We start from the raw sequence: 15,270 nt of genomic DNA on the forward strand, positions 1-15,270 counted from the left end.
GTTTTCTATTCATAAAATTATATTCTATTCTATTATAAGATAATATATTATATCCATAGGCTCCACTCTGTATATTGTTAATGATGACTGTTTGTTCTGTACATTGATTGAATGGTTAGGACTATCTCACTGTATTCACAGATTAAATCCCAAGAGACCAGGAGACCTAAAGGAAGCCTTCAACACTGTATCCCTTCATCCAGTCATAGTAAACAACCTCTGTCTGTCTGTCTGTAAACACAGCCAACTTTTCTACGGTGGTTGTTGTTGCTATCAGTGCTGCACAGCTATTTTCAGGTCTCTCCAGAGATGGTCGATCTGGTTCAACTCCAGGATCTGGCTGGACCACTCAAGGACATTCAGAGACTTGTCCCGAAGCCACTCCTGCATCTTGGCTGTGTGCTTAGGGTTGTTGTCTTGTTGGAAGTTGAACCTTCGCCCCAGTCTGAGATCCTGAGCGCTCTGAAGCTTTTTCATCAAGGATCTCTCTGTACTTTGCTCTGTTCATTTTTCCCTCGATCCTGGCTATTCTCCCAGTCCGTGCCTCTGAAAAACATCCCCACAGCCTGATGCTGCCACCACCATGCTTCACCATAGGGATGGTGCCATGTTTTCTACAGACGCTAGTGACGCTTGGCATTCAGGCCAAAGAGTTCAATCTTGGTTTCATCAGACCAGAGAATCTTCTTTCTCATGGTCTGAGAGTACTTTAGGATCCTTTTGGCAAACTCCAAGCGGGCTGTCATGTGTCTTTTACTGAGGAGTGGCTTCCGTCTGGCCACTCTACCATAAAGGCCTAATTGGTGGAGTGCTGCAGAGGTGGTTGTCCTTCTGGAAGTTTCTCCCATCTCCACAGAGGAACTCTGGAGCTTTGTCAGAGTTACCATCGGGTTCTTGGTCACTTCCCTGACCAAGACCCTTCTCCCCCGATGCTCAGTTTGGCCAGGCGGCCAGCTCTAGGAAGAGTCTTGGTGGTTACAAACTTCTTCCATTTAAGAATGATGGAGGCCATTGTGATCTTGGGGACCTTCAATGTTGCAGAAATGTTTTGGGACCCTTACCCAAATCTGTGCCTCAACACAATCCTGTCTCAGGGCTCTACGGACAATTCCTTCACCCTCATGGCTTGGTTTTTGCTCTGACATGCACTGTCAACTGTGGGACCTTATATAGACAGCTGTGTGCCTTTACAAATCATGTCCAATCAATTGAATTTACCACAGGTGGACTCCAATCAAGTTGTAGAAACATCTCAAGGATGATCAATGGAAACAGGATGCACCTGAGCTCAATTTGGAGTCTCATAGCAAAGGGTCTGAATACTTATGTAAATAAGGTATTTCTGTCTTGTATTTTCAATAAGTGTGTAAAAATAAAAACCTGTTTTCGCTTTGTCATTATGTGGTATTGTGGGTAGAGTGATGACGAAAATGTTTTATTTAATCAATTTTAGAATAAGGCTGTAACGTAATAAAATGTTGAAAAAGTTAAAGGGTCTGAATACTTTCCGAATGCACTGTATGGCAGCTAGAAATCAAAACTGGATGGTCTTCAGAGATAGATGGGAGGGGCTTCGGGTAGCTGAAGGCGGGGACTAAAAACAAACAAAAGATAACTAATGTAAAATGTAGTGTCTGTGAAATGTATGTAGTATGTACATTTATAAGCTGGAAGTGGAAGCCTAAGTATTGTTGTCCATTAGTTTAGGAGGGGTGGTAGGGTTAGGGGAAAATAATAAAGAAGGAAAATATATTTAAAATAATATATACAAAACATATATATGGAGGATTGGAAATGATGCAGACAATTACACAGATAGAAGCCACAATATATCTGCAATGTTAAAGCTGATCCTGTAGCTGTGCGATGGCTTTGACCAGCTTGTGCTTCTTCAAAGCAGGAGATTCATAGTGAGGTTGGAGGTGAGTCTCACAGTAAGAGGCCAGCCTCACCAGACAGGACATGAGGGCTTTCTGCTTTCTGGTCCCAGTGCAGAAATCACATGCCACATCTCCAGGTCCAGCATAGCACAGAGCAGGAGAAGCGGCTTGGAGTCCTGTCTTCTTCAGTTTCTCCACCACTTAGGCGAGCACAGCACTCCTGTTCAGAATAGATCTTGGGGTGAAGGTATGCCTGCACTGCACTCAAGCTGGTTTATTTAGTACCCCAGCGCAGGTTAAGTAGTGGAAAGAACATGTTGGGTTATTTTGACCCAGACAGATTGGTTGCGTGAGTAACCCAATATGTTGGGTTGATAGTATTAACAGAACACGTGTTAATTTATCCATCAGTTGGGTATTTTTTACTCTCATGCTTGGTTGACCTAGCAACTGGGTCTGTTTTAATGTCATGCTTGGTTGACCTAGCAACTGGGTCTGTTTTAATGTCATGCTTGGTTGATCTAGCAACTGGGTCTGTTTTAATGTCATGCTTGGTTGACCTAGTAACTGGGTCTGTTCTAATGTCATGCTTGGTTGACCTAGCAACTGGGTCTGTTTTAATGTCATGCTTGGTTGACCTAGCAACTGGGTCTGTTTTAATGTCATGCTTGGTTGATCTAGCAACTGGGTCTGTTTTAATGTCATGCTTGGTTGACCTAGTAACTGGGTCTGTTCTAATGTCATGCTTGGTTGACCTAGCAACTGGGTCTGTTTTAATGTCATGCTTGGTTGACATAGCAACTGGGTCTGTTTTAATGTCCTGCTTGGTTGACCTAGCAACTGGGTCTGTTTTAATGTCATGCTTGGTTGACCTAGCAACTGGGTCTGTTTTAATGTCATGCTTGGTTGACCTAGCAACTGGGTTTGTTTTAATGTCATACTTGGTTGACCTAGCAACTGGGTCTGTTTTAATGTCATGCTTGGTTGACCTAGCAACTGGGTCTGTTTTAATGTCATGCTTGGTTGACCTAGCAACTCGGTCTGTTTTAATGTCATGCTTGGTTGCCCTAGCAACTGGGTCTGTTTTAATGTCATCCTTACTGTAGGTTATTTTAAGGCGTTTACATACTGTAAACTCACATTTTCCTTATTAAATTCTTCTATAATATGTAGAGTATTTATTACATATTATAATAAGGTATACCACTATATTATAGCCCAACAATGAGACATACGTGGACTTTTAGGAAACTCTATAAGCATAATTGAAGCTACAAAAATGTCAATGTTCAACCTTAACGTGCTAACTACGCAACAACCAGATGAACAGGAATTATATTTACTCTCATGGGTGGCTAAAAATAACTATCTGAAAGCCACACCCCTACTAAACTATGCCTACAGTCTTCTGATCTGACCTGCTGGGTCATAAATCTCAATAACCAAGCAACAATAACACAACACCCAGCATCCATAACCCAGCAGTTTTTAAAGAAAACAACCCAACTTAGTGACCCAACGCCTGCAACCCATCATTTGGGTCAACCAAACAACCCAGCATTTTTTAGAGTGTGGGGACAGGTGTAGACACCTTTCAGATCATCCTGATCCCAGCTTTCTTTAATACAGCCCATACAGTAGCTGTGTCCACAGGCAGTAGTCACCGGATCCTTCAGTGGATCCAGACAGACGGAGCAACAGAACAGTTCTAGATTGTCAGCCATTTTAGTGCTTTCACCTGAAGGTTGAGCAACAGGGTGTCAAAGATGACTTTCTGTTTCATGGAACTCACACCAGAGGACAAGGAGTGGCTTCCTCTTGACTGTGTACTCTGTATCTACAGGTTTTTGGGGGATGGAAGTCAAGCTAAGAAGATGACGTTGCATACAGCTGTGTCCACAGGGAATAGTAACTGGATCCTTTGGTAGATCCAGACAGCAGAGTGGATATTTTAAAAGGGCCTCTGCAATGTCCATACAACAAACTGCACAGCAGAGTATCAGAGATAACTTTAATTTCTTTGAAAGTCTGAGTGGTGGGGGAGGACTTTTAGATCTGTTTGGAGACGTTAGTCCTGGATGGATGCACTGAGGTATATAGGGATGGAAGCCATAGTGACGTGTAACCAAATATAATGTTGTGGTAAAACATTACAACATTTTAAAGGTTCCATAAATGTACAGTGACCTATTCAGAAGCCACAGTGGTGAATGATGAATATGTCAAATCAAAAGTTTTATTTCATTTTCAGTCATGTAAAATGATCATAAATTGTAAAGAAACGTGGATGCAGTGGGGTGCAAATACCTCTGTAGAATTAATTAAGTGAGAAATGGCAGTGGAAACGCTTAATGCAAAAATATTGATATAATAACCATCATATTGAAGTAAACTTGGAGTCACACGATGATATGTGGTGTGGTCCTCCCACTACAACTCGGGAAACCATGCAGTTTATTAAGCTACAGATGAAATAAGTTATGCTGAACTTCACAGGGTGGTGAAAGTGCACAGTGATGAGCTTGATGCTCCTTTCCAATAAATATCGAGGGTCTTTTTGTCCATAATAATGTCATCATGTAGGCAGCCTATCCAGAGTGGGCGTGTTCACTATATAATGCCCCCAAAACATCTGACAAAACAATCGGTAGAGTTGAAAATGTGATGGAAACCCATTTAACATAACTTTTTAAACCGGTACATGGGAATTTAACTGCAAAAATATATTAGTATTTTCTAAAATATATATTTGTATGTGCATTAAGTCATCACGCACAGCCATTTATCTTCAACACGTCAATTTGATGGAAACATCTCTGCTGGTAAAATGCACATGTTTTTATGAAGATTTTACAATGTTCACATGAAAATCTGACGCCAGTCAAATGGAAACAGATTTTCATGCGAATATTCAAAAATCTGCATAAAAACAATATCCTCATCTATAAACAATATCCAAATAGAATAGAATGGTAAATTACGTATTGAATCATTTTGGAGTCACTTGTATTGTAAATAAGAATATAATATGTTTAAGTGGCTCCAAAATAACACAATACATTATTTACCATTCAATTCTATTGGGCACAACATCATCTGAAACACAACCGAAACACACTGCAAATGCATCCAACAAGAGTCCCAAGCTTGATGTAGTCATAGCCTGCTAGGAATATGGGACCAAATACTAAACTTTTGACAAAGTGTAATACACTATAAGTGAATTTGTCCAAATACTTATGACACCTACATATGGAGGGCCTAGATAAATACAGTATATTCATTTCTAAACAGTAAAACAGACATTAATGAAAATAGCCTAAAAAAAAAGGTGACATTCTGTACTGTCGCCTCATATAAAACATTTAATATCAAATCTAAAATGCTGGAGTATAGAGCCACATTCATAGTTGAATAAATTCAAAAACCAAGGGTGGGTCAAAATTATTAAATAAAACAACTTGGCCATGAAGAAGTTTCAGTAGATTAGGAACTGCTTCCTATAAAGCTATGTGGTGTATAATGTAGCTGGACATTGTAAAGTCTGCTTCCTATAGAGCTATGTGGAGTATAATGTAGCTGGACATTGTAAAGTCTGCTTCCTATAGAGCTATGTGGAGTATAATGTAGCTGGACATTGTAAAGTCTGCTTCCTATAAAGCTATGTGTAGTATAATGTAGCTGGACATTGTAAAGTCTGCTTCCTATAAAGCTATGTGGTGTATAACGTAGCTGGACATTGTAACGTCTGCTTCCTATAAAGCTATGTGGAATATAATGTAGCTGGACATTGTAAAGTCTGCTTCCTATAAAGTTATGTGGTGTATAATGTAGCTGGACATTGTAAAGTCTGCTTCCTATAAAGCTATGTGGAGTATAATGTAGCTGGACATTGTAAAGTCATACACACAATTATATTACTTCTTATTGACATTCAACCTGGGAATGAACATTTAAGGAATTAATGTACACACGTACAAAACAAATCCTGCAACAAAGGACCAGGTGTGAATGTTCTGGGGGGTCTAAGTGTACCCCTAACCAGTTTGAATACAATGTTTGATTTCACCCCCAGACCCCAAAACACACCCCATTCAAAACAGTTTCAACAGCCCTCCACCCGATGTAACTCAATATTAAGAAGGCATACAGTCAGTGTACAGCCCAATGCACTACCCCCAGGATCACAACAAGCCCCTCACACCTGGGACAACACACACAATGTGAATGGAAATATATTATTATATTTTCTATATATTACAATCACAAGAAAGGGTGTTGGTTATTTTAGTTTTACAAGTAACCTTTCTTGCACATGTCCTTACTTTAAAAATAAGCATGTTTGGTCTTGTTTGAATCAGCCCATTCTCTAGTTATAAATAAAATAACCATGATTGGCAGAATGTTTAATTCACATCTCTGGCTATTAATAGATTGTGGAACTATGAAAAATAGGGAATAATGTTCCCAACACACCCACCTCACAGTTCCTACACAGACTCTGAGGCACCATGCAGGTCTGACACCAGAGGAGGCTGGTGGGAGGAGCTATAGGAGGACGGGCTCATTGTAATGGCTGGAATGGAATCAATGGAAGGTATCAAACACAAACATACAAAACCACATGTTTGACTGAGTTCCATTTATTCCATTCCAGACATCACAATGAGCCTGTCCTGCTATAGCTCCTCCCACCAGACTCCACTGCCTGACAACCATTCTATTGTCTTGAGGACTTTACATCCATTTGGTCTGATCAAAGAGCAGGACACCCTTTCAAGTAGATACATCATCTCAGCCTTGATGACTAAACTAATCAAAGACTAACACACACACACACCACAGTAATCAGCGAGGCAGAGAGAGAGAGAGAGAGAGAGAGAGAGAGAGAGAGAGAGAGAGAGAGAGAGAGAGAGAGAGAGAGAGAGAGAGAGAGAGAGAGAGAGAGAGAGAGAGAGAGAGAGAGAGAGAGAGAGAGAGAGAGAGAGAGAGAGAGAGAGAGAGAGAGAGAGAGAGAGAGAGAGAGAGAGAGAGAGAGAGAGAGAGAGAGAGAGAGAGAGACAGGACATCAGGTAAAGTTCTGGAGATGAGGGAATATGTGTGCAGAAAGAAACCCTCCAGTATGGTTAACCACAGTTAGGCCCAGTATGGACTATCAATACAAGTGACCATTTAGAATGTGATCCAGTTCAATGGGTCTTAACATAACTGGGGGATGTCAGCCATGAAGTTGTCTAAACACAACTGGAATATAATTTGTTTCTGATTAATTGTTAATGGATTTTTTATTAGGAACACAGGGGGAAAACCTAACACAACAACACACATAACACACAACCAATAAAAACACAAAGGGGGAGGAAACCACTAAAGTCATGACCATATTGTCATTTTCTAATGACAGGGAGAAAACATGTAAAATCTAGAAGACTACTTTAGATCTGGTCAAAAGAAGCCTAGTGCACTATGCAGGGAACAGGGAGAGATTTGGGACAGAGACAGTAACTCCTGGATGGAAATCTTCATTCTAATGACAACCACTGACATTCCAGTATGATATTCTAATATTCTAATGCCAGTGAGCAATCTCCACCCTATTCCCTATGTAGTGCACTACTTTTGATCTGGTCAGAAGTAGCCTAGTGCACTTCAATCAATCTATCAATCAATTTTATTTTATATAGCCCTTCTTACATCAGCTAATATCTCGAAGTGCTGTACAGAAACCCAGCCTAAAACCCCAAACAGCTAGTAATGCAGGTGTAGAAGCACGGTGGCTAGGAAAAACTCCCTAGAAAGGCGAAAACCTAGGAAGAAACCTAGAGAGGAACCAGGCTATGAGGGGTGGCCAGTCCTCTTCTGGCTGTGCCGGGTGAAGATTATAACAGAACCATGCCAAGATGTTCAAAAATGTTCATAAGTGACAAGCATGGTCAAATAATAATCAGGAATAAATCTCAGTTGGCTTTTCATAGCCGATCATTAAGAGTTGAAAACAGCAGGTCTGGGACAGGTAGGGGTTCCATAACCGCAGGCAGAACAGTTGAAACTGGAATAGCAGCAAGGCCAGGCGGACTGGGGACAGCAAGGAGTCACCACGGCCGGTAGTCCCGACGTATGGTCCTAGGGCTCAGGTCTCTCAGTTGGCTTTTCATAGCCGATCATTAAGAGTTGAAAACAGCAGGTCTGGGACAGGTAGGGGTTTCGTAACCGCAGGCAGAACAGTTGAAACTGGAATAGCAGCAAGGCCAGGCGGACTGGGGACAGCAAGGTGTCATCATGCCCGGTAGTCCTGACGTATGGTCCTAGGGCTCAGGTTCTCAGAGAGAAAGAGAGAACGAGAGAATTAGAGAGAGCATACTTAAATTCACACAGGACACTGGATAAGACAGGAGAAGTACTCCAGGTATAACCAACTAACCCCAGCCCCCCGACACATAAACTACTGCAGCATAAATACTGGAGGCTGAGACAGGAGCGGTCCGGAGACACTGTGGCCCCATCCGAAGAAACCCCCGGACAGGGCCAAACAGGAAGGATATAACCCCACCCACTCTGCCAAAGCACAGCCCCCGCACCACTAGAGGGATATCCTCAACCACCAACTTACAATCCTGAGACAAGGCCGAGTATAGCCCACAGAGGTCTCCACCACAGCACAAACCAAGGGGGGGCGCCAACCCAGACAGGAAGATCACGTCAGTAACTCAACCCACTCAAGTGACGCACCCCTCCCAGGGACGGCATGAAAGAGCACCAGCAAGCCAGTGACTCAGCCCCTGCAACAGGGTTAGAGGCAGAGAACCCCAGTGGAGAGGGGAACCGGCCTGGCAGAGACAGCAAGGGCTGTTCGTTGCTCCAGAGCCGTAGGGAACAGGGTGTCATTTGGGACAGATTCAATAACTCCCCTGGGTATGAATTGTCTCTCTATCTTATCTGTCTTCTATATTATGTTCTCCTCTCCTCCTCTCTTCTCTCCTCTATTCACTCTATTCTATCATCCACACCACATGCCAGCTTCAACACAATCCATTTACAAGTTAAAGACACACCTTGGAATATACAGCAAAGGAAAACTACTACTATATGTATATTTTATTTTCTATTACCATCAATCATATTTAATAACTGAACAGTAGCAGACCTAACTTAATCTGTTCCTGACTCTGGGTAGTGGATTAAAAAGACCATCAATCTCCAATGATATTAAAGTACAATTCTGAACATTACTGATATACTGAGTGGCAAGTCAAGATATCTGATGGTTTTTATTGTTTGGTTAATAGCACCACCTGCTGGTCAGGTTTAATATTGCTTGATTGAGCAGTATGGGAGAATAAAAGATGCCAAATTTAGGGTCGGATTCCCTGACACTCCATTGAACATGCTTTTTAGTCTAGGACTAGGCTTCATCTGTGTCCGGGAAACCGGCCCATATAGTTCAATTAGCAAGTAAGTAACATTACCTGTTCCATGATACTGAGTGTAGTATCGAGTCAAATGTTGCTAGTCATTGCTGATAAACAAAGGAGTCCGCTCATACTGAACCTTGATCATAAGTTTATTCATATCACAAGCTTTCAGCATGAGTTTACGGATGTCATGACCACCCGGAGAGCGACGTCCCAGATTGCAATGGCCGCTCTAACCTCTTCTTCCTTTTTACCCAGTATATATAATCTTCCCAAGATATGGGTGGCTCCCTCTACTGTCCAATCCCCTGTCTACAACACACACTTCCTGTATTTTGTATGTGGCGTCACACTAAAACATTCCCTCTGACACTAAATAAACATCCCTTCAGTTCCACTTAAAAAACATTAACAAAGTCATAATCTTCATATACGACATTCCCCCCTTCGAGACTAAAAAGTCTAGAAAACAAACAGAATAGGATTATGACAAGTAACAATTTATCTTATTGAGTATCTTTAACATTAAACCCAAAAACTTTTCCCTCTGGAGTGTAAATACCTTTCTATGAAATATGAACAAATCTTTATGGAGTGTAAGAGCGAAAAACTGTCTGGCAGCCTTCTTTCCAAATATCCATCCATCAATCAAGACAGTAAAATTCTCTCACGGTCCCTCTGCCCCAGGTAACCACCTAGGTACTCCCGATGAATTCATAAATCTTTATCAATGCATTTGAAACTATGATGCAATTAAATACACATGTAAGCCCCTGCAAACAAAATACTATCCAAAAAATGTCCACTCTCAGGGTGGTCGACCCATCGGACCCTACAGTGGATCTCTATCCCTGCCTAGACTCCATGTCCCTAAGCATTCCCGAAATAAACAAAAACATCTAAGATCCCCACATGTATCCAATAACATCAAATATCATTCTACAAAAATTTATACCTAAGAATATGACACAAATTATGTATTACACATGCAAATATGTCTATATTTCATTGCAGACACTGGAATGTAGTCCACTACACTTCATCTCCTCCGTAGTCTCCTCTTCCAATGCATCGTTGATGATGGAATCGGAACATTTCCACACCTTCCTTGTTCCATCTCCTCCAGTCATTCTCCTTTCATATTGTCCCTTCATATTGTCCTTGTTTGAGTATTTCAATCTCTACAGATTCCCCCAAATGCTTCTGGAAGAAAAGAAAAGACCAAACAGTATCTTTTGCAAAACAACATTTTCAAATTAAAACATCAATATCAACTAAGAATATAAAAAAATTATATAAAATGATTAATGAATCACATCATCCTATTTCCCCCCTTTGATTCATAACATCATACTAAAATCACACTAATATTGAATTTTTTTTTGTTGAAAAATGATCAAATAATCAAAAAGGATATTTATCCATCAATACTCCATCCAGTCCCACTTGTCCATCTTCATCCAGATCAGGAACAGTCAACAACGGCATCTGAGTGTTGTCTCCAGGCATTACAACTCCAACCCATCTTAATATCATAGCTTTCGCAAAGGTCAGTAACAAAGTACAAAAGCAAAACATCACACAAAGCGCTATCAGAGCTGCAACTAAAATCTGAACCATCACTGCTCCTACTGTAGCTCAGCTGGTAGAGCATGGCGCTTGTAACGCCAAGGTAGTGGGTTCGATCCCCGGGACCACCCATACACAAAAATTTATGCACGCATGACTGTAAGTCGCTTTGGATAAAAGCGTCTGCTAAATGGCATATTAATTAATATTAATTAATTAATTAATTTAATTAATTAATTAATAATTGATCTTGCAACCAAGTCTTCGCTGACCATCCAGGTCCTTCAGATCTACCAAACGCATCCCTTATATTCTTCAACGCATCTATAACACTCGTGATATTATCGGAACTATCTGGGATCAAAGTATAACAATCATCCCCATCAGATTCATAGCCAAACATAAGCCACCTTGTTTTGCTAAAATATAGTCAAGAGCCATGTCATGTTTCAACAGCGTCAGTCTGTGACTTCTTTGAGTATTTGACAGAAGGTTAAACCCTCTTATTGTTTCATTCGCAAACCCCTGCAAAGTATAGGTAATATTATCAATATGATCTGCCAAAAATGTTACACCATACCATGGAAAAAGTCCCAGTCCCCACTTCTCTCCTAGACGTATCCTCCAATATTAGGCTTCAAGACTATGAAATGTCGCCATGTCTCTTTTCACCCTATTTCCAACCCTAGCTTCAGATTTATCTGTGTCCGGTGCTACCCCTCTTTTAATGGTAAAAGCCTCATATGGAAGCTTCAACGTTGACATGTAACAACATCCTGTCCATCCATAGGGTAAGAATATATATGCTTTATCAACACAAACCCACCAAATATCTCTAAAATTCCCAATAGTCACATTGCCAGGCAAAATCTGATCTTCCACCATCAAAGTCTTGCTGTTCTTACTACTGGGAACATAAAAAGTAACATTATATTTCTCATCTCTAACCTTATGTTCATGCTTACCCAAAGTCATCATATAATCATCACAATCTGATATTCCCATGAACATACCCTTTCCATCATATGTTTTATTAGAACAAAAACAACTTTTAGCCCTCACTGCTTTCACCTCCAATGCTTCAGGGTTCGCTGTTACCTGATTTTCCTTCCCATCTAACAAATTCACATAGGGTAATTCATTTAACCAAGAACACCTAAACCTAGGCTTAAACAAATGTTTTGACAACGACATTATTTTATCTGTTAATGATTGTTGCTGATACAACAGACATGACAAAGCATAAGATTGACACATACTCGATAGAGGTTGAGCGACCGTCTCTAAAATATAACCCCACGTCTCTGGTGCTGGAATTCTCAACAGACATGGACCCTCAAGATTCCTCACTGATCTTACAGAATGAGTTAACTGCTGGAACCAAAGATGTCTACCTGCCCATTCATCTTTAATCGTCAAAACAGAAGAATCAAATCCATATGCCTTCCATTTAGTTGATCTTTTCCCTAACGAGCGGTATTGATCAGATGTATCTTCTGATGTTATGTTGAAATCAAAGAACTCATCCTGTACCTCCATGATATTATCTTGCACTATTTCAGATGAATCTATATTGTTCTCTACCACTATCTGCTGAGTCACTCTTGCTACATCCTTTAATTTCAGAAAAGTTGTTGTCGGTGTCGGTGTCATACTTCCTACATTTGTTATTGCCGTCGTACCATTAATCCCTTCCAAAGTTACCATTAAAGTAGTTGATTTAGGTGATGTATTAACACCCTTAACTACTTCTAGTGGGAAAGCTACCGATATCCTCTGTGTATTATTTACTGTTGGAGTGGCTACTGTAATATACTTCTCCTGAACTCCTTTGGTGACTGTGGAAGCTTCAACAGACTTCAACTCTTCCATTATAAGCGTCACTTTACGAATTACATAGCCTTTTAACCAATAATTCTTAACCGGAACAAATTTTAATGCTTGCACTAGATAAGTACACATATATTCTCCCTGATCTTTCTCTGTAACATTACGCAAAATAAGTGCACAATCACTCATAACCCTCTTCCCCTTCATATTGTTGTACAAAATATACTTCCTTTGACTAGGGGGCACCGCTTCTACATCTGGTCCTGATAACAATACTTCTTCTCCATAATTATCTTTCCATGTGGGAGGAACGTCCCCTCCCCCACTCCATCTCTCACAGCTACAAGGAAGATGAGCTGTATCACCCATCCTAACCCTAATAACAGTCTTTTCTTCTAAAATTGGTGCTGGAGCTATTGGTTCCCTTGTAATCAAATGCAATATATTTATGGCTTTACTAACTATCAATGTTGAAAGAGTTAAATTGCTTCTCACTGTTGTTATAATAGACTGAAGTGTTGATGTTATTGTTGTTACTTCATCCATTCCCCCTAAGACTCTTAACTCTTCACTTGTATTTCCATCTATCACCACTAGTGTCACTACATTAACTATCAGTCCTAACTCTAATCCCTCACTTTCAACCTGTTGATTATAAAAACTACATTTATAATCACCTTGATCTTCCTGCTGGGAATTGTAAATATAGATACCGCAATAACCCTCAATCTTAATTGTTCTCTCATCATTTAGCAACGCATACTTTCTCAATGCAATTGCTTCTAACAGATCTAAACTTCTGCCATATCTATCTTCCCACTGAACTCTAAATTTCCCTTCACCACTGTTCTCACTCGTGCACTTACATGGGAGCTGAGCTGACTGTCCTAGAGTTACTTCAACCCTAGTTTTCGTAACGTTTTGGTCTGACTTTTCTCCTAACTGGTCTAGGCCTACTTTGTCTAACTGAATCACTAGCTTCTCCTGTAACAGAGTTGCCCTTGGTGCTCTCTGCTGCTTCACATTCCACTGAAATATTCCCTGTTGCTTCTGGGACGTATTGAAAATCAATTTCCCCAAATCCCCTTTCCTTTCCATCCATTGCATAGTCGTCTCTGGCATCATCAGAAGTGTAAACATTATCAACGTTATCCCCAACATTGACAATCTCTCCCTCTTCCTGTTCTCCCCTATCTCCATCCTCTCTCTCTGTGCGTGGCACCTCTTCTCCAGGCGCTTTAACAAAATGTGACAAATGATACCACGTAGGAGACCCCCTAACCTGGACAGCTGTTCCAGTACTACGAACCACTTCAAATGGTCCTTCACGACGTTCGTTATACCACTTCCTTCTGAATACCTTTACGAATACTTTGTAACTTTACGAAAATTGGCCATATATGTAACATACGCTCTCATTTCATCTTCCAACAGAGCCAAGCTTGGACCCTTTCCGCTTGTTCGCAAACAAGGCGTAGGCATCCTTCTTCCTGTTACCAACTCATGGGGTGTCATATGTAGATCACGCAACTCACTTGAGCGACACACCATTAGTGCTAAAGGAAGCGCCGCTATCCAGTTTAGACCCGTATGTTGACAAATCTTCACAATGCGATTTTTCAAGACACCGTTCATTCTTTCACACATCCCTTGACTTTGTGGGTGATAAACTGCTCCAAGACGTTGCTTAATTCCCAATTTTTGCAACATCAATTTAACTGATTTATCCACAAATTCCCTTCCATTGTCTGAGGATATTCGATCGGGTAATCCCCACCTGCTTATGACTTCTTTACACAAGAACTTGGCAAACGACTAAACATATTTTAGCCTAGTCTGAAATCTCTTGGTGTAGGAATGTAACCAAGAATAACAGTCACCCCTTTTAACTTTATTTTTCAGACAGATTGTCTAATAGGCAGTCTAATAGATTGTCATCCTTCCTATGATATTATCTTTTCAAGCAAATATGATTCCCAAAAACCCTACTTTTTTTAAATCTTCTACCAGACAGCCGTCTAGTGTACATCTTATTGTACAGTTCAATTTACACAATGCATCTCTTCCCAACAATGCAATAGGTATATGTTCTAATATTAGTATGTCTATTTTAATTTCTCTTTGATTTTTTATAGCAGAGCTCAATTGGTTCCTTAAGAGTAATTAGCTGTTTTACTACCTCAAATCCCTATCCTAATTAGTTAATTTTACATAGTGAGATGTTTAACCTCTTTAGGCTCAACACAGATAAAAGCTTTTCCACTATTCACCATCACTTCTCATAGTCCTTTTTATTTTCACTTCAATTGTTGGATATTTTCTTCCTCTCCCTAATCGGTGCTATCAGCTGACACCCCCCTTCGGATCTTCTAGGCACTCTAGAATCCTTGCTCCTTTAAGGGTTCACCTGGAGAACAGGTGATCTTCACTTGCTCCTTTATCTTCCTCAGAAATTCCTCTGTTGTTTCCTCCTGGCGCATTGTACTCACAGGTAAAGTGACCAATCTGTCCACAATTATAACACTGTTCTGAAAGTTGCTGGAAGTGTGGCTGAAACCTTCCTCCTCTTCTAAGCCTTC

At 40.5% G+C, this 15,270-nt stretch overlaps 1 long non-coding RNA gene across 1 annotated transcript in view; it reads right to left on the minus strand.

The window, feature by feature from the left end:
* LOC311116569 overlaps positions 1–15,270 on the minus strand; it is a 35,828-nt gene that overhangs the window by 17,059 nt on the left and 3,499 nt on the right. The gene's annotated exons all lie outside the window — the stretch shown is intronic.

The sequence above is a fragment of the Coregonus lavaretus genome (assembly GCF_964263955.1).
Source record: "Coregonus lavaretus genome assembly, contig: HAP1_SCAFFOLD_331, whole genome shotgun sequence".
NCBI classification, from domain to species: Eukaryota; Metazoa; Chordata; class Actinopteri; order Salmoniformes; family Salmonidae; genus Coregonus; species Coregonus lavaretus.